At 39.5% G+C, this 21022-nt stretch overlaps 1 pseudogene; it reads right to left on the reverse strand.

Moving 5' to 3' along the window:
- Nucleotides 1–10174: 10174 nt before the first annotated feature.
- Nucleotides 10175–12453, reverse strand: LOC118851240 (annotated as a pseudogene).
- Between the last annotated feature and the right edge of the window lie 8569 nt (nt 12454–21022).

A 21022-nucleotide genomic window follows, 5' to 3' on the forward strand; every position in this document is an offset into this window, starting at 1 on the left:
GGCTCAGACTGAAAGGTCGTTAACTGCTAACTGGAGCGAAATACGCCTCCTTTTCTCAATGGCATTTCTCCTGCAGTCCCTTCCAGCTGAGTTTTGCTGGAAATATCCTGAAGTCCTGATCATTAATTTAGGTTTATTTTACATCATGTATTAGGGGCGTGCTGATAAACTTTTAACAACTGGCTCTTTGAAATACACCGAAAGTTGAACAATCAGATTTCGCCTGTATGAGATGTCTCCAGCATGCCATTCCCTGTACCTTTGCTGAAGTTTATTGTGTGAACTAATTTTTAGTTGACATTTAGCGTTATGTAGCCTAGGAATTCTTAAGCTTTTTTTGTACCATGACCCCTTTTTCAGTCTGGTGAAGCATATGGACCCCTTCTTAGTTAATAAGGTTTCTAAATACATAAAGTATTTAGTATTATGAAGGAAACCAATTGTATTGAAATGCAGTTATCAAAATATTTCTGGTTGAGAACCTCTGCCCCAGATAGCCTTTCCCTTATGTGCAGAGTTGGCCTTTCCTGATGTCCCTTAATGCTAAAGCCTTCCTTCCATTGGTTATTCTCTTTTGGCCAGCAACTCTGAGGGTTTTCTCCTCCCGGTTTGATTTTTTTTCCCCTAATTAAAGGGGCCATCCCTTGACTTGCTTTTTAAATACGCCTGTTCACTGAATGGATGTTACCTCACTCAAAGTGAGAACCTGAAAAGGCCTTAACCTCAAGGGGCCAGGCTCTCCCATTGCATCCTGAGCCATTTCTAGTCATCCTGGTGAATATCTGGCCACTGGACCCAGATGGCTCTGGAGGAGAAAGTGAGGCTGGTGACCTTGCACAGCCCTTCCCTCACTCAAAGCAAAGGCAGCTGCAAGTCACACCATCATTTCCCTGATGTCATGGTCCTCTTGGAGAGTGAAGGACAGACACAACAACAATAATCTCTACATACCTTATTTGTAGTTCCTTGTTTGCCTGTTGTCTCCTTCCTTAGACTGTGAGCTCCTTGAGAGCAGGGACTGTTTTTTGCCAGGTGAAGCCTTTTCTGATTTCCCCAATTGTTAAGGTCCTTCCAAATGACTTTATATTTAACTGTTTTGTGTTTATTTCCTTTATTGTATAGTGTGTGTCTGTAAATTGACTACTCCATTAGAATGTAAGCTCATTAAGCAAAAAGATTTTTTCCTTGTATTTGTATCCTCAGAGTCCTGCCAGGCATATAGTCAGAGCTTAATAAATGTTTGTTGATTAATTGTTATGTTGGTTAATTTTGCTTAATTCCCCCTGTATGGGACAGGATTTTTAAATAATAGGAGAGACATCCTTAGGAGAAACAAAGTAAATTTATTTTACAAACCTTGCAAGATTTGGGCACACTTCCATAATGGAGGAGGCGAGGTAAAAGGAAACCTGCCTTAATTTATACTCTTAATGAAAAAGATCCCCACCCACCTCTGTACCTTCTCACCACTGGCTGGGAGGTGGGCTTACAGTGTAGGCGCAAAAACTAGACCTGGGACCAAGGTTGATCTGTCCATTCAAGTTTTTCCCTATCAGAACTCAACTGCCAGGGTGGCGTCTGAAAGTCTAGGAGAAGAAATGGGGTTGGGAGCAGGAGAGACCTTCCTGGAGCAGAGAACAAAATAGCTCACAGGAAGTTCATTATCTTCTAACATCTGAGAGAGAGGGGGAAGGGCATGCCCACAGTTCCAGGCCCTGACCCTCCAAAACCACAAAGCCAAATCCCAAAACCTCTCCTACTCCATTAGACATACCCTGTGATGTCTTCACAATTATCCATCCCATTCACCACCACCCCCCTTTAAAAACCCTTTGTCTAAAGAAGGCGTGGCTTTCTGAGTGAGTGAGGAGGGAGGAATATATGTGGAGATCAACCTGAATTTAAAATAAAAAATATCAGGAAGAAAAGAAAGAAGAGAAAGAAGGAAGAAAACATTTTTGGCCTTGAAATCCTCAAAAGCACACATGAATACTGGATGGAAGATGAGGCAACAGGGCATAAATATCCCACTCCCAAAAGTGGTGGTGGTAGGAGCGGGACCGGGAATTTTGGGACAAAATAGAGGAAATAAAACCTATTTTCATGCTTCAAAAAAATGACCATGGGGACCACTTTTTATTTCATCCCATAGACAATGGGAAGCCAACAGAAGATTTTAGAGTAGGGCAGCAATCTGGTCAGACCCATGCATTTTTCAGCTATATGAATAGATTCGAAAGGGGCAGAGGCTCAGGCAGGAAGACCAGTTAGGTCATAGTTCAGGTGGGAAGTCATAAGGGATTACACTAGAAAGGAGGCAGCACAAGTGGAAAGAAGACAGAGCAGTGGTTCTCAAACTTGTTTTGCTGATGTAATGGTATTCCTCTTGAGGTACATTATAGAAGAGTGTAGAATTTGCATATAGACATACAATGGCAAATGTAAGTTCCATACACTTAGTTCCATATCTGGCCACTGGACCCAGATGGCTCTGGAGTGGTACACTCCCTTTGAGAACTATAGTGATAGACAAAACACTTACTTGAATTTCAGTTTTGTTTCCTTTTCAGTCAGACTATTGGTAAAGAAAGGCTTGTGCCTTGGGGGTCAAATCAAAATGGCTAAAATCTCTACAAACAGATCTCATATATGTTTTAGAAGCAAGAAGGTACATAAGAATACCAGTGCTTAGCCACTTGGGTGATGAGTTCCTGGTTTTTCAGAATCTATCTAGGCCAAGCCAAATAGACCTTTCTTTCACTAACCTCTTGGTTCAACAAACAGACAACCAGAGTCCCAGTGAGTTCCTGAAGTGTGGAGTAAAATCGCAAAGATTCGAAGAAGGCCCCCTCAAAGTGATTGAAAACTAGAAAAAGAAATGCTGTAGTACTGATTGTTGAGAAGGTTTTTGTAGTACTTTTTCATGATTTTGAGATTAAAAGGTGGTAAAGATAGTTTATCCTTCCAATGTTCCTTCGAAAAGCCTCAGTGGAGGTGATATCGCCATGGGTAAGAAAACAAATTTATTTCTTACATACGCTGGCACCTGCTCAGCAGCCCCTATTCCCAAAGATAAAGCAAATTTTGTAATTCTTATTTTCCCTGTTGGGAACTAGTAATTGCAAGTTGTTGCTGATAGGGAAAGCACTTATGACTAGAATGATCATAATATAAAAATAATGATAAACAATGTTTTTTTTTTGAAGTTTACAAAACACTTTACATACAGTCTCTTATTTGATGCTTTGGGGATGTAGAGGGTGGATCATAGAATCATAGACTTAAAGTTGGGAGAGACTAGAAGACTTACACTGTCTGATAGATTATTCCTTGGTAATGTATTTCCCATCCATTCCTTTCTGATTCTACCATGATCATATGGCCCTTATCATCTCATGCCTAAACTATTGACAGAGCCTCCTAACTGCTTTCCCTACCTTCAATCTCTCTCCTCATTCCAATCTATCTCATGTGCTACCAACAGATTTATCTTTTTAAAATACTGCTTTGCAAGTTGCTCCTCTGCTTAGAAACTTTCAATAGCTCCTCTGCCTATAGGATCAAGTTCATTTTTTCTTAGCATAGCATTCAAGTATAGTTGGATTTGGAATTGGTGAACCGACAACCTAAAGGGCCGTGTTTGATGAATCACTGTCAACATGGAGTTTTATCTCCAAGGTCTCAATGACCTGTCCTTGGCTTATCCTTATCAATGACTTTGATGATGCTTTTCAAATTTTCAGAAGGCACAAAGGTGGGAAGGATAGCTAATATTTTTAATGTCAGAAATTGTAACCAAAGAGAACTTGACACTCCCACAAAGAATGGGATAAAAAAGAAGGAATTAATTAGAGAGGAAGGTAAAGTTCTACACTTAGGGTTAAAAAAATTCAAGTATAAAATGGTGAAAACACAGCCCAATTAATATTCCTACAGTACAGTACAAATCTGACTATACCACTTCCCTGCTCAAGAAGCTCTAGTGGCTTCTAGGATAAAACACAAACTTCTTTTGGTTTTTAAAGCCCTTCACAATCTGGTTCTAGCCTACCTTTCCTGGCTTATTGCATATCATTTCCCTACAGGTACTCTAGCCAAACTGGCCTACTTTTTGTTCCCTTTATCCAACATTCCATTTTCCTCCTCCGTGTCTTTGCATAGGCTGGCCCCTATACCTGGAGGTCCCTCTTTACCTCTACCTTATAGAATCCCTAGCTTTCTCTTAGTCTCAAAGTGCCACCTCTTATACAAGGCCCATCCTGATTCTCCAAGTTACTAGAGCTGTCTCCCATTATGATTTGTACTTTCTCTGTAGTGAACTCATCTCCACATTGTGAGAAACGTGATTTTGGGGATCACTGGACTTCCCCAAATTGTGAGAAAATGCAGTTTTGGGGATCACTTGACTTCCTAGGCAGGGCCAAAGTCTTGAGGAAGAACCCTGTAATAATCCCTAGGGAAGGCTGTACAGACCACAGGACTTCCAGAGGAAGACCAAGTGGTAGCCCCCCCTCCCTTAATCTGTGGGGATCACAGGGCCCCCTAGGGGTCAGACCCTAAGAAGGACCCGAGTGATGGTCCCTTAGAACCGTTGTGCAGTTGTGGAGAAATCACAGGACCTCCTAGAATTGAACCCCAGGAAAGAGCCACGTGATGATGCTTAAGGAAGGCTGTGCAGACCACAGGACTCCCAGAGGAAGACCAAGTGGTAGCGCCCCCCTTGATCTGTGGGGATCACAGGGCCTCCTAGGGGTCAAAACCTAAGGAGGACCCAAGTGATGGCCCCTTAGAATGGTGGTAAGATCACAAGGCTCCCAAGACAGGGCCAGAAGTCCCAAGTGATGTCCCCTTAAGAAGGCTGTGCAGGCCACAGGGTTCCCCAGAGAAATCCTGAGTGGTCGCCCTCTTAACAACACCGCAGTGGGGATCACAGGACTCCCCAAGGCAGGATCAGGAAGTAAGCCGGAGAGAATCTTCTGCTGCTCATTCCTTTCCTCCCCTCCCCTCCCCTCCCCTACTTATCATTTAAAGGAAAACTCCATTTATTACTGTGCTTTCTAGTGTTTTGTCAAAAGCCTTTTCTGAATCTATGGAAATAATCATATAATATTTGTTGTTTTTGTTATTGATATGGTCAATTTTGCTTGTAAATTTTCCTAATACTGAACTAGTCCTATATTCCTGGTATAAATCTAGCCTGGTTTTAAGTGTATAATCTTTGGGATATATTGCTGTAGTCTCTTTGCTAGAATTTTACCTTAGATATAATTTTCTTTCTTTCAACTCTCTTTGATTTAGGTTTCAAGACTATATTTGTATCATAGAAGGAATTTGAAAGGATTCCTTCTTCATCTATTTATCCATCTGGTCCTGGGTTGGTTTTTCTTCCTTAAGGAGTTCATTTATGGCATGTTCAGTTTCTTTTTCTAAAATCAGGTTATTTCAGTATTTTATTTTCTGATATATTAATACAATCAATTTATATATTTTGTAAATCTTTATCCATTTAGTCATATTGATATATAGTTGAGTAAAATAGCTCCTAATAATTGTTTTTTTAAATTTCCTTTTCATTGGTTGTGAATTTACCTTTTAAATTTTTGATAGTAGTAATTTACTTTTCTTATTTAAAATCAAATCAGCCAGCAGTTCATCTCTTTTATTTCTTTTTTCAAAATACCAGCTTCTAGTTTTATTTATTAGTTCAACGGGCTTTTTTTAAACTTTCAATTTTGTTGATGTCTCCTTTGATTTTTAGGATTTTCATTTGGTGTTTAATTGGGAGTTTGTGTATTAATTTGTTGCTTTTCTACTTTTTTTGGTTATATATCCAATTTGTTGACCTGCTCTTTCTCCCTTTTTTTGAAATAAACATTTAGAGATACAAAATTTCCCCTAAGTAATACTTTGCCTGCATCACACAAATGTTTAGTATATTGTCTCATTATTGTCATTATCTTTAATGAAATTATTGATTGTTCCTATGATTTGTTCTTTGACCCAGTACTTCTTTAGGAATAGATTATTTAGGTTCCAATTAATTTTTAATCTATGCTTCCACAACACTTTATTGAGTGCAATTTTGATTGCATTATGGTCAGAAAAAGATACATTTAATAATTCTGCTTTTCTGTATTTGTGAGATTTTTATCCCCTTGTACATGGTTAGTTTTGGTGCTTGAGTTCTATTCTCATTCATATTTTCTCCAGAGGCCTATCACATCTAGCTTTTAAAAAATCTATTCATCTTCTTAGCTTCTTTCTTGTTCATTTTATGGCTAGATTTATCTAGGTCCATCAGAGGGTAAATTGAGTTTTACCACTAGTATAGTTTTACTGTCAATTTTATCTGCAACTTCTGAAAAACCATCCACTTCTCTTTCTCTGTCTTTAAGAGTACCAAGCAAAGTTTTTATCTTTAACATGGTTTCCATTATATATCAATACATGGAAAAGGGGTGTCTCCTCTTTCCATGTCCCCTTTGGCTCTGCTGGGATAGAAACATCCTAGTCCCTTTCAAGCTCTTTCCCCCATTAGAATTTTTTTTTATTTAATATATTTAGTTTTCAGCATTGATTTTCACAAGAGTTGGAATGACACATTTTCTCCCCATTTCTACCCCCCCCCCACTCCAAGATGGCATATATTCTGGTTGCCCTGTTCCTCAGTCAGCCCTCCCTTCTGTCACCCCACTCCCCTCCCATCCCCTTTTCCCTTCCTTTCTTGTAGGGCAAGATAAATTTCTATGCCCCATTGCCTGTGTATCTTATTTTCTAGTTGCATGCAAAAACTTTTTTTTTTGTTTTTGAACATCTGTTTTTAAAATTTTGACTTTCAAATTCTCTCCCCTCTTCCCTTCCCACCCACCCTCCCTAAGAAGTCAAGCAATTCAACATAGGCCACATGTGTATCATTATGTATAACCCTTTCACAATACTTATGTTGTGAAAGACTAACTATATTTTGCTCCTTCCTATCCTGTCCCCCTTTATTGAATTTTCTCCCTTGACCCTGTCCCCTTTCGAAAGTATTTGTTTTTGATTACCTCCACCCCCCTCTGCCCTCCCTTCTATCATCCCCCCCCTTTTTAAATCTTCTTCCTCCTTTTTTCCTGTGGGGTAAGATACCCAATTGAGTATGTATGGTATTCCCTCCTCAGGTCAAATCTGATGAGAGCAAGATTCACTCATTCCCCCTCACCTGACTTCTCTTCTCTTCCTACAGAACTGCTTTTTCTTGCCACTTTTATGCAAGATAATCCACCCCATTCTATCTCTCCCTGTCTCTCTCTCTCAATATATTCCTCTCTCATCCTTTAATTTGATTTTATTTCTTTTAGATATCTTCCCTTCATCTTCAACTCACCCTGTGCCCGCTCCTCTCTCTCTCTCTCTCTCTCTCTCTCTCTCTCTTATATATATATATATATACACACACACACATACATATATATATACATATATACACACTCACATATATATATATATATATATATATATATGCATATTCCCTTCAGCTACCCTAATACCGAGGTCTCATGAATCATACACATCATCTTTCCATGTAGGAATGTCAACAAAACAGTTCACCTTTAGTAAGTCCCTTGCAATTTATTTTTCTTGTTCTTTTTCTTGATTACCTTTTCATGCTTCTCTTGATTCTTATGTTTGAAAGTCAAATTTTCTATTCAGCTCTGGTCTTTTCACTGAGAAAGCTTGAAAGTCCTCTATTTTATTGAAAATCCCTATTTTGCCTTGGAGCATAATACTCAGTTTTGCTGGGTAGGTGATTCTTGGTTTTAATCCTAGCTCCATTGACCTCCAGAATATCATATTCCAAGCCCTTTGATCTCTTAATGTAGAAGCTTCTAGATCTTGGGTTATTCTGATTATGTTTCCACAATACTCATTGTTTCTTTCTGGCTGCTTGCAATATTTTCTCCTTGATCTGGGAGCTCTGGAATTTGGTGACAATATTCCTAGGAGATTTCTTTTGGGGATCTATTTGAGGAGGCGATCAGTGGATTCTTTCAATTTCTATTTTGCCCTGTGGCTCTAGAATATCAGGGCAGTTCTCCTTGATAATTTCTTGAAAGATGATATCTAGGCTCTTTTTTCATCATGGCTTTCAGGTAGTCCAATAATTTTTAAATTATCTCTCCTGGATCTATTTTCCAGGTCAGTGGTTTTTCTAATGAGATATTTCACATTGTCTTCCATTTTTTCATTCCTTTGGTTCTGTTTGATGATATCTTGATTTCTCATAAAGTCACTAGCTTCCACTTGCTCCAATCTAATTTTTAAGGTAGTATTTTCTTCAGTGGTCTTTTGGACCTCCTTTTCCATTTGGGTAATTCTGCCTTTCAAGGCATTCTTCTCCTCATTGGCTTTTTGGAGCTCTTTTGCCATTTGAGTTAGTCTATTTTTTAAGGTGTTGTTTTCTTCAGTATATTTTTCAGTATTTTTTTGGGTCTGCTTTAGCAAGTCATTGACTTGTTTTTCATGGTTTTCTTGCATTCTTCTCATTTCTCTTCCCAATTTTTCCTCTACTTCTCTAACTTGCTTTTCCAAATCCTTTTTGAGCTCTTCCATGGCCTGAGACCAGTTCATGTTTTTCTTGGAGGCTTTTGTTGTAGGCTCTTTGACTTTGTTGACTTCTTCTGGCTGTATGTTTTAGTCTTCTTTGTCACCAAAGAAAGATTCCAAAGTCTGAGACTAAATCTGGGTGCGTTTTCGCTGCCTGGCCATGTTCCCAGCCAACTTACTTGACCCTTGAGTTTTTCAGCGGGGTATGACTGCTTGTAGAGTAATGAGAACTGTGTTCCAAGCTTGGGGGGATGCGCCACATCAGCACTCCTCCTTCCCCAAGAACCCCCAACCCGGACTGGACTTAGATCTTCAGCAGGTTCTTCACTCCTGCTCTGATCCGCCACTTAATTCCTCCCACCAGGTAGGCCTGGGGCCAGAAGCAACTGCAGCTGTAGTTCTGTAGGTGCCCCACCTCCACTGCCCCGGGGGTGGTGGCTGAACCCGTGAACTCCTTCCACTCCCGCAGCTTTTCCCACTGACCTTCTCTGTTGTCTTTGGTGTTTGTGGGTTGAGAAGTCTGGTAACTGCTGCAGCTCACTGATTTGGGGCACTAGGGCCCGCTCTGCCCGGCTCCTGGTCTGGTTGGTCCGTGCCGCTCACACTGGGCTCTGCTCCACTCAGCTCTGCTCTGCTCTCAGCTCTGTGAAGTATAGACCTTACCCAGAGACTATCCAGGCTGTCCTGGGCTGGAGCCCTGCTTCCCTCTGCTATTTTGTGGGTTCTGAAGTTCTAGAATTGGTTCAGAGCCTTTTTTTATAGGTTTTTGGAGGGACTTGGTGGGGAGCTCATGCTAGTCCCTGCTTTCCAGCTGCCATCTTGGCTCTGCCCCCCTAGCCTTCCCTCCATTAGAAATTAATAAACAAACATTCTGACTTGTTAATTAACCTACCACATAGGGTTGTCATAGACTGGAAAGTGCTATGAAAATATGAGCTGCCATTATTAGTAGACTCCATGACTACTACTAATAATTGCATAAAAGTTACTCATCTCCTGTGGCTTGATTAGTATAAATCAGTTTACTTAGGCACAAGCAATCCTGTCACACTGACAAAAGTCCAGTTTCTAAACATAACGAAGTTAAATGACCAGGGCCTAGACAAGAGGACCAAGTACATTTGGCAATGTTCCAAATGGCAAATGCAGGTGCATATTTTCCTTCTCCCTCAGCAGTGTGCTTTCACACACAGAAGAGTGTCACAGTTACACAGTAACATATGCTAAATTATGTTCTTCACATTCTTTTAGACCCACGAGGAGTAACCATCTGTCCCAGCTTCATCAGAACAATGTATGACAGACTCTATTCTCCATGAATAGGTGATGGGACTGAGGTATGGAGTTGCTGGATTTCTTGGATAAGCATGCAATGGGTCCCTATTCCAGTGTTAGTGGCCCCAGAGGGAGAAGATGAAAGACAGCTGCAGGTGAGGGTCTCTGATGAAATTGGTGCTACTTCTTTGGTCCAGCCCAGTAGGAAGAAGGATACTCAGTGGAAGATGTAGATTGGGCCAGGACCAGGGATGAGTTACATTGATTAGGGCAAGTTAAAAAAAAAAGGCTTGGAATAGAGCTAAGGGAACAGTCAGAGTTTTGTCTTCTTGGTCACCAGGTTTTCTGTGTTCTCCTTGATGTGGGAAGGCATCGTGTCCTCCAGAATATAAGCATCTTCTGGTTTCACAGGGTTGTAGTAGTAGCCCATGATGGAAAAGATGAGACAAACAATAAGCAGGAGACAGGAAAACAAGAGAAATTCAGCCCACTGTACTAAAGCACTTGTCTAATAGTGTAATAGTGGCCCATAATGGAGAACAGGGTGCAGATGATCAACGGGAACACAGAATAGAAGATGAATTCAATCCACTGTATCAGAAAAACAGACTTTGCCACAAAGAACACAATATAGTTTCCTATGGAGAACGTCACCAGCTAGGCTGCCGGTAGCAACGACTTCATGCTGGGAGGAGCCTCAGTGTAAGTGAATTCGAAGTTGGTGACAGAGAACATGATCTCCCCAGCTGTGAAAAGCACATATTGTGGCATCTGCCACCTGATAGACACCTTATTGACTGGAATATTCTTGGTTTTCCAGGCCCAGGGGCCTTTTCCAGACTTCTTAACAATGAAGACTGTATATGCTTCACCAAAGTCCAGCAGACCCAGGTCTAGGAAGAACTTTGCATCATCTATCCTGCATGGCACATAATGGTATTCTCCTCTTTCCAAAGTCCTGTAAGAAGAGACACTATAGTTTTCACCAACAGTGACAATGTTGCCTTTGCCCAGGGAGATATTCACTTCCTTGTCCGAAGTGTCAACAAATCTCACAGCTGCCATTTCATTCGTTGGTCTGGTTCCCATATCTTTCATCAGGATGCTAGACACTCTGTTTCCATCTCCAAGAATGACCAAGCTGCATTGGCTCTTCTCCTCCACCACAAGCTCATTTCTGACAGATAAACTACCAGACTGCAGCTGAAACTGGAAACATTGGCTCTCAGTGTTCAGAAGGAGTTTGGAATATTTTGGTGTTTGCTGAAAGGACCTCACAGGCTTTGCTAACAAGGTGTCACCCTGATTGCTCTGCATTATCATCTTCACATCTGATTTGGCCAGATTTACGATCTGTAGAAAGCTCTCTGTCAGCTGGCTTGGCTGGAGCCATTCTATCCACATTAAACTGTAGAATGGCTGCAGCAACAAATGCCAAGGCTGTCAGTATCATTCCAATAACCATCTTAGTAATGGGTTTTAAATTGATTCGGCGCCTCTTGGTTAGTGGGTAGATGACCAAGTCAAATGTTGGGATGAGGATGAGAATCAAGAAGGGATTCAACAGCTGAACTTGATCTGCTTTAATTTCAAAACATCCTGTGTTGCCATTCCACCTGGTTGCTTGCAGAGTCCACCGAGAGTCCTGCTGATAGAAAAGAGCCCAGAACATTGGCAATGGGATGTACACGAATAGTACATGGGTCAACGCTTTCACCTCCAAGATGAGCTGCTTTAACACCAGAAAATGGCTTCTTGAGATGAAGGATGGAGGAAATTCAGCTCTCACAACATAGTCTTCACTGCTGGTAGACAACTTAAACCTACAACCATGACTCACTGGATACTCTTCAGCTGCCCAGTCCTGCCAATGCTCTCTCTTTGGAATATCACTGGAGCAGTTCTTCAGATGGTTTGAAATAGCAAACCATATGCATTTGCAGACTTTAAGTATGATGTCTCCTTCTGGAGGAACTTTTTTGTACATCTCGCTTCCAAATAAGAACACAACCAATGCAGACAGTTGAAATAATCCAGAGACACCAAAGACAAGCACGTAACAATCTCCTCCAAAGCAGCTGATTCATCTCCGAGCAGGGGCATAAAAATTGTTGAAATCAAGAACGCCAGGCTGACTATGACATACATAACGGAGAATACCTTTCTCCTCTTTTCTTTATGTTCTTCTTCAAACTGGTCTCCAATAAAAGCCACAACACAGGGTTTAATGATTCCCAATCCTAAGGCAATCAGGGAGAATCCTGACATAACGAGGATCTGATGAATCAACTGTCCTCCCACCACAGGCACTGAACTGAGTATTAGGATCACGTGACCCATCACACACAAAATGTGGCCCACCACGATTGTGTTGTAACTTCCCAACCAAGAGTCAGCAATGATAGCTCCTGTGATGCTGGCTAAAAAGTTTAAGCCATTAAAGAGATGGTAAATGGCAGTAGAGGTGTTTTCATTCCATCAGAGGAAGTAGACCATGTACAAGGTGATCACAGCTGTTGTGCCACCAGTAGAGAAATGTTCACAGAACTGACTCATCAAGATGAAGATGACATTCCACAGGTAGTTCGAGGTTTAAAGAGCACACTGCTTGCCATCTACCCTCCACGGCAGTGGGACGTGCTGGGTTATGTGCCTGCCAGAAGACAGGGAACAGCCTTCCCAGACACTGTTAAAAGGGGTTGCGGTGGCTGCCTGTCCTCTCCTGGGCCCTCCCCTCTCCTTCTTCACCCATTCCTTTTTAGGGGCCTCCACTCACCCTGAGGGCTTATCTGCAACTTCTTTAAATTTTCCTGTAAGAATTTGGATGCTATGTCACTAAGTGCATATAAATTCAGTAATTGATATTACTTCATTGTTTATAGTACTTTTTAGCCCAATATGGTTTCCCTGTTTATTTCTTTTAATTAGGTCTATTTTGGCTTTGCTTTGTCTGAGATCATAATAGCCACCCTGCCCTTTTCATTTAAGTTAAATTATAATAGGTTTTGCTTTACCCCCTTATTTTAACTCTATATGTATCATTCTGTTTCAAGTGTGTTTCTTTCAAACAACGTATTATTTGATTCTGGTTTCTAATCCACTCTGCTGTCCTCATTTGTTTTATGGGTGAGATCATCCCATTTACATTGATAGCTGTGATTACTAACTGTTTATTTTCTTCTATCTTATACTCTTATGCTTATCCTTCTCTTTTTTTATTCAAGAATCTGTTTTGCTTCTGGCCACTTAATCTATCTTCCCTTACCCCCCTTCCTCTTTTCTCTTAATCCCCTTTCCTCCTACTTCTCTATTGAGTAAGAAGAATTTCTGTATCCAGCTCAGTGTATACAATTACTAGTCCCTCCTTGAACCAATGCACATGAGGATAAGGTTCAAGTATTGCCTGTTCCCCCCTCTACTGCCCACTTTATTGGATAAACTCTTTCTTGTGTATCTCATTTATGAGATAATTTTTTCCCATTCTTCCTCTCTCTTCCTTCTCTTCCAGTGCATTCCACTCCTCCTCCTTTCTAGTCTTCTTTTGAGATCATCCCAACAAAATAAAATCACACCCAGGCCCTTGGTCTAATTAGATTCCCTCTAAGACCCCTGGTGATGATAAAGTTCTCAGGGGTTACATGTATCCCCTCCCCATATAAGAATGTAAACAATTTAATCTTGTTTAGTCTATTACAATTTCTGTCTCATGTTTACCTTTTTATGCTTCCCTTGAATCCTTGTTTGCATGTCAGATTTTCTATTCAGCTCTGGTCTTTTCATTAGCAACACCTGGAAGTCATTGATTACATTGAAGGTCCCCCATTTCCCTGCCCCCGTAGAGTAATACTGGGTAAGTTATTCTTGATTTTAAGTCTAGATCTTTTGCCTTCCATATTCCAGGTTTTCTGTTTCTTTATCCTGGCGGCTGCTAATTCTTGTGTGATCCTAACTGTGGCTCCTCAGCACTTGAATCATTTTTTTCTGGCTGCTTACAATATTTTTTTTCCTTCCTCTGGAAGTTCTAGATCTTAGTTATAATATTCCTGGGAGTTTTCCTTCTGGAGATTCTTTTATGAGGTGACTGGTCAATTCTTTTAATGTCTACTTCTTCCTCTAGTTCTAAGAGAACTGGGCAGTTTTCTTTAATAATTTGTTGAAACATGATATCGAGGCTCTTTTTTTTGTCATGGATTTCAGGTAGTCAAGTGATTCTTAAATTCTTAAATTGTTTCTCCTTTATCTGTTCCCACATCAGCAAGCTGGGCTTGTTTCTTAGTTTGTAAAATGAGTGGGACTAAACTCCATGGTCCTTTACAACTCTAAATCCCATGAAACTTTCTGAGGAACTTACACTGTTGCCTCAGAAAGAATACTGTTCTCTTTTTTCATGAATCATCATAAACTTCAGTTTGGAAAACAATGACATGTACCATAAATGCACCATTTACTTGACTTTATTTTACTTGTAAGGAGGAGAACAAAGAGAGGTTTCTATTGTTCTTTTTCTTCGAACTTTTACATTCCCTATTGTGGAGGATGAAACATTGTGGTTCAATACTCTTCATTGTTTCACTTTGTGCTATTATGTTCCCATTGTTTCTCCTGATGGTTTTATATTTCCCATTGTTTCATACTGTAGTTTTATACCCTCCATTGTTTCATCTTCCTATATGCCCCTATCATGATTTCATGATCAAGGTCTTTGTGAGAGAAAACTGTAGTAAAGAGTGAGTGAGAAGGACAAGACCTTGGCTTTGTTATTATACATACATACATACATATATATATGTGTGTATATATATACATATATATACACATATATATATATATTTTACTAGATCTTGTTTCTATGGTAAAAGGAACTCCTGGTGAGGTATGTCCCTCAAATAATGCAGAGAAGCACCTGCTCTGAAACCATAGTCTTCGAGAGCTGCTTTGGGCATTGAGAAGTTAAGTGACCTGTTCAGCGTCACAAAACCAGGAGGGGTCAGAGGTAGAATTTGAAGTCATGGTCTTCTTTACCATGAGGCCAAGTCTCTATCCATTTTGACATGCTTTTAATAATACAAGAGAATAGAATCGGAGAACCACAGAAATTCAGAGTTGTAATCTAGTCCAACTCATTACCAATCCATTCCCAAGAGGAATCCTCTCTACAGCATAATACGGGTAAGTATCCAACCTCTGTTTGAATCCAAAACTTCTTTATATTTTTTAAACTATTTTGAAATTTTTACTTAACCTGAGAACATGTTCAGGGTACTTTGTTAATTTTAAAATCAATATATAAATATGAGTTATTATTACTAAGGAAGAAGAGCAGAAGAATAGATAATACAAAATGGCATATTTTAAATAATAACTTTATATGGGGTTTTGAAATTTTTTGGGGGGGGGTAGTAATCTTCATGTATTTGAATGACTGTCATTGGGAAGATGTGGATTGGGTTTTTCAATTTCTCCCCAGATAGTACAGAAAGGGGTAATTCATGGAAGTTACAAAGAGGTAGGCTTCAGTCAATGTAATACACAAATTGTCCAGAAGTAGAATTAATTGCCTAAGAAAGTGAGAATAAGGAGTTGACCCATTACTTTCTGGATATAGGGAGTTTCCAGGTGAGGAAAATCCTTCTGCCATTTCATGTTGGCACCTTCTCTGCAATTTAATAATCTTAAGAGAGTTACCCGGTACACCGGAAGGTCAAGTGGCTTGCTCGTGGTCAGACAACCCATAAGTATCAGTGGGGAGACACGAGTCCAGGTTTTCCTGAGGAGAAACACCATTCCATTGCACACCTGTCTTCCCTCTTTGTGGTGAGGGGACAAAATGATATTCCCATCCAACCAGGTCTCCTTCCTGGTCCCTAGGCTAATTTGGGAAGAGGAAAAATGCCATTCTATTGCATATCAGTTTTCTGCCTTTATAACAAGGGGGAGAAAAGGCCTTTCTATCCAACCAGGTCTCTTGTCTGGTATCCAGCCTCCTAGAAGAAAAAGAGAAATACCATTCCTTTGGGTACCAGTCCCCTGCCTTTGTTATAAGGAAAGAAAATGCCATTATATCCAACCAGATCTCCTGACTCTTGCTGGAAGAGGAGAAACACCATTCCATTCCATCAAGCACTTGTCTCCTTCTTTCCAGGGAAGAGGAGAAATGCCACTCTTAAGTCTCCAGCCTGGTCTCCTGCCTTGTGGCAAGAGGAGTGATACCATTCCTTTAGCTCTAAGCCCCTGTCACCTTAGTTCAATTGCCAAAGGCACCAAGAGGACTCTACCTTATGGCCATACATCTACCATATAATAAAAATCTAGCTATAATCATTTCTCAGTGATTAATCAACAACCCTCTGGTCACATCCTTTCCATCACAGTGATTCTGAACCCCCTGCAGTTATAATTCAAACTTTTCCCCTGTCTCCCACTGCCTGATTCCTTATTTCTTCCCCCACTCTTTTCAATGTTCCACTCTAAAGATATGCATCTCACTTCACTATGCTTTCTGGAATACCTATTCCATGAGCAACAAATTGGCTTTCATCTTAAATCTTTTTGTTTCCTATTCCTTTCATCTTCTGACTCTCACCAAGGCCTAGTTTCTTCCTGATGACAGCTTCCCTGGTCTCCCTTTTCAACACTGTTGTACTTTCACTCATTCCCTCCAATCACTTGTTGAGGTGAGGGAGTTGTAATATTTTTTGCTCCCCATTGCCACTTCCAAGTTCTCCTAGCACCTCACTCAGTAATATCTTCTCCTCTGAGGTTCACTCAATTCATGTCTACCACCCAATAAAAATGCTAGAAGTTTGAGTCTACCAGCCTCCAGAACACTCCCTTTTCACTTTTTTAAACTCAATTTTAATTTAATTTCTGAATTCTCTTCCTTCTTTTTTCTCTACTCCCCCATTGAAAAAGCAAGAAAACTGGAAAACAGTATGGCAGAAACTATGCATAGACCAACATCTTTCACCACGTACTAAAATGGGTACATGATTTAGACATAAAGGATGAAACTATATAAGCAAATTAGGAGAGCAAGGAATAGTTTACCTGACAGATCTATAAAGAAGGGAAGAATCTATGAATGAACAAGAGATTGAAAACATTATGAAATGCAAAATGGATAATTCTGATTACATAAAATTAAAAAGTTTTTGCACAAAGCCAATGCAACCAAGATTAGAAGGGAAGCAGAAATCTGGGAACCAATTTTTATAGCTAGTGTTTCTGACAAAGGTCTCATTTCTAAAATATGTAGACAACTAGGTCAAATCTATAAGAATACAAGTCATTCCCCAATTGAAAAGTGGTCAAAGGAATATGAACAGGCAGTTTTCAGAAGAAGAAATTAAAGCTACCTATAGTCATGAAAAAAATGCTCTAAATCACTATTGCTTAGAGAAATGCAAGTTAAAACAACTCTGAGGTACCATATCACACCTATCAGATTGGATAACATGACAAAATAGGAAAATGACAAATGTTGGAGAAGACGTGGGAAAATTGGAACACTAATTCTTTATTGATGGAGTTATGAACTGATTCACCCATTCTGGAGAGCAATTTGGAACTATGCCCAAAGGGTTATAAAACTGTGCATACCCTTTGATCCAGAAATACCACTACTAGGTCTGTATCCCAAAGAGATCATTAAAAAAGGGAAAAGGACCCATGTGTACAAAAATGTTTATAGCAGCTCTTTTTGTGGTGGCCAAGAATTGGAAATTGAGGGGATGCTCATTAATTAGGGAATGTCTGAAAAAGTTATGTTATATGTGGTATATAGTGGAATACTATTGTTCCATAAGAAATGTGAGCAGACAAATTTCAGAAAAACCTGGAAGATTTGCATGAACTGATGCTGAATGAAGTGAGCAGAACCACAAGAACATTATACATAGCAACAGCAACTTTGATCAACTTTGTTAGTCTTAACTCTTCTGAGCAATGCATGATCTAAGACAATTCCAAAAGACTCATGATGGAAAATGCTATCCACATCCAGAGAAAGATCTATTGTCTCAATGCAGATAGAAGCATACTTTTTCTTTTTTTCCTTTCTCATGATTTTTCCCTTTTGTTCTGATTCTTTTTTCACAACATCACTAATGTGGAAATATATTTAATATGATTGTACATGTATAGCCTATATCGGATTGCATGCTGTCTTGGGGAGGGGGGAAAATTTAGAACTCAAAATCTTATAAAAGTGAGTGTTGAAAACTAAAAATAAATAAGTTAAAAAAAAGAAAAGGCAAGAAAAACAAAACCCATCACAAATATGTATAGTGATGCAAAGCAAATTACCAAATTAGCCTTGTCCAGAAAGAAAAGAAAGAAAGAGAAAAGAATAGAAAAGAAGAAAAGAACAGGGAAGAGAGGAGAGAAGAGGAAATGAAAGGGAAAAAAAGGAGAGGAGGAGAAGAGAAAACATGCTTCAATCTATATGCTGAATTCATCATCTTTCTCTGTTAAATGATGCAGAATAATTTTAATTTCCTCAAATCTCCTAGTCTCCACTTCAAATCTGCCAAAACAAACCAGGGAAGCATACAAACAAAATTACTTAAAAAAACTTTTTATACAATTAAACCAAATTTAAATAATGGAAAAGTATTAATTATTCATGGGTAGGCAGGGCCAATATAATGAAAATAACAATTTTACCTAAACTAATGCATATATTCAATGCCATCCCAACTTAATTACCAAAAAATTATTTTACTGAATTAGAAAAAATAACAAAACCTAGCTTTACCAGGTACTGCCTGCATGACCCTGGGCAAGTTTCTCCACTTAAGGCGAAGATGAAGAGATGGGATTAGATGAACTATAAGGCCTCATTTTAAAAATTGGTAGGAACTGAAATAATGGATAGGTAAAGCAGGAATTTAAGCCCCTGAGCACTCAACTGAAAAATATCATGAAATAGTCAACCTGAACTGGGCACTGGTTTGTTGATGCTTCATAATCCAGTCATTGTATGCCAGTAGTGCCAGAAGCATTTCTTGGAACTGGCGTATGCTGAATCCCACCAGATTTTTCAAGATATGTATATATATATATATATATATATATAGATATATATATATATATATATATATATAGATATATATATAGATATATATATAGATATATATATATATTTTAACCACATTGATTTGATCTAAGAGCTCTTGCCAGCATTGCTTCTTTGCTAGATTAAAGAAGTACCAGTTGAAGGAGGGTAAGATGGTTTTCCTAGGGAACATGACAGTCTGACAGGGGCTGCCAAGGTAGGGATTGTGTTATATTTGGTAGTCTTAACTTTAGCAAAAGTCTTTTATTAGCTCTCCAGGCCTGTGGACATGGCATCACCATTTTAACCTAGTTTTTCACCCTAACAACCACTTCTCACCCATTTGCTGAAAATATCTCAAGACTTTACAGCAGTCACTAGAAGCAGGAGCTTTTTGTGATTAGTTGACATTAGTATTTAATTTGATATAATCAGGCTTGTAGAAACAGTTCATGGTAGAGATTGGTATAGTCATAAGATCAGAGAAGATGGTTACCACATTTAGTTAGACGTAGTCCTGCTGGTAATTTTTTTTCCTCTTTGGGACCTTTGTACTGAAGACAGCTAGAAGAGCGTGCTAATTCCCAATCAAAAGCAGCCGAACATAAGAAAAGATGGGAAACATATGATAAGTAAGCCAAGCCTCACTTAAGAGACATCGATGTGATGAAGAAAGGAACAGAAAAAAAAAAAGACACTTGGTCTCTGTAGTTTGGCGAATCACCAATAAGATCAAAGAGCTCATTTCCAGCAAGTATGAAGGGGAGAGGAATTTAGCTTTGAAATGTAGGTGTACTATGTTCATGTTTTCGCCAGGGTCAAGTTAAGCTATGCATGCAAAGAGTGAACCATGAGTGTACCTCCTGGAGGAGAATGTGAATGGGGCTGGAGGAAAGCCTTTCTTTTCTCCAAATTATCAGAGAGAATAAAGTATGCAGACAACATACATGAGAGATGTGATTTCAGACTTAAGAGAGAGAAGCAGAGCAGCAGGAGAAAACCCCACATGTAGCCCATAGAAACTCTGGGGCCTTTACCCCAACTCCTACTTGGCTGGATGCTTACAGGACCTTTCAGTGTAGGTGAATGTATCTTTTCCTCAGAGTTCTAGGAGTACCACTTGGAGGTATCTTTCTATTACTTCCAGCACAAATTTCTACTAGAATGTATTGTTCCTCTAGTATCAATTGCCAGTAACAGTTCCTCCTCATTGTCACTAATACTGTTGATTAGCTCCCTATTTTCAATTCAACCAGTTGATAATCTCCTCACTGATTCCACTGATAATCCATTAATATCAATTAGCTTTTATAAAGGGATATTTACTAACAGGATATAGCAAAAACCAAGTGATATTTACTTCTCCCTGGTGACAGCCTCCTTGGCCACTCTTTCCAGTACTAGCTACACCTTCACACATTGTATCTTGGCTCACTAGTTGAAGCCTCTGAAATTGGAATATTCTTTGCTCCCCATTGCCACTTCCAGGTTTTCCCTCTTCCTCCATCATTCGATAACCTCTCTTCCTTTGAGGTTCATGCTATTACTTCTACCACCCAATCAAAATCCTTGTAGCTGTCATCTACAGACCACCCAGGTCATTTCCTTCCTTCCTCAATGAATTTGGTACCTGGCTCACTACTTTTCTCTCTTCTCCAACTCCTGGCTATGGGACTTCAACATACACTCTCTCTCAAGAACCCTAATCACTGTTTTCCTCAAATTGTTCACTTCCCATGAGCTACTCCTCTGCCTCATGTCAGTTACACACAAAAATGATCATACTGTTGACCCTGCCATCACCCACAAATATACCACCTTTATGTTCAAGAATTCTAAAATCCTCTTATCTGACCATAATCTATTATCTTTTTGCCTTCCCTTCTTTCACTTACAAAATCCTACTCTTTATCTACACTGTGATTTCCTATCCTCCCTCAATTCTTTCCCAGGCCATCTCACTTGCACTAGCCACTTTCTCTTTTTTTTTTATCCAGACAAATTTTAATGAGCTGCTGACCAAAACACTGGTTCAGCGTGTGATTTAAATATATATATATACACACACATAAATAATTTATTATGAACCAGTGTAGGACTTTTCTA

The sequence above is a fragment of the Trichosurus vulpecula genome, chromosome 5 (assembly GCF_011100635.1).
Source record: "Trichosurus vulpecula isolate mTriVul1 chromosome 5, mTriVul1.pri, whole genome shotgun sequence".
NCBI lineage: Eukaryota > Metazoa > Chordata > Mammalia > Diprotodontia > Phalangeridae > Trichosurus > Trichosurus vulpecula.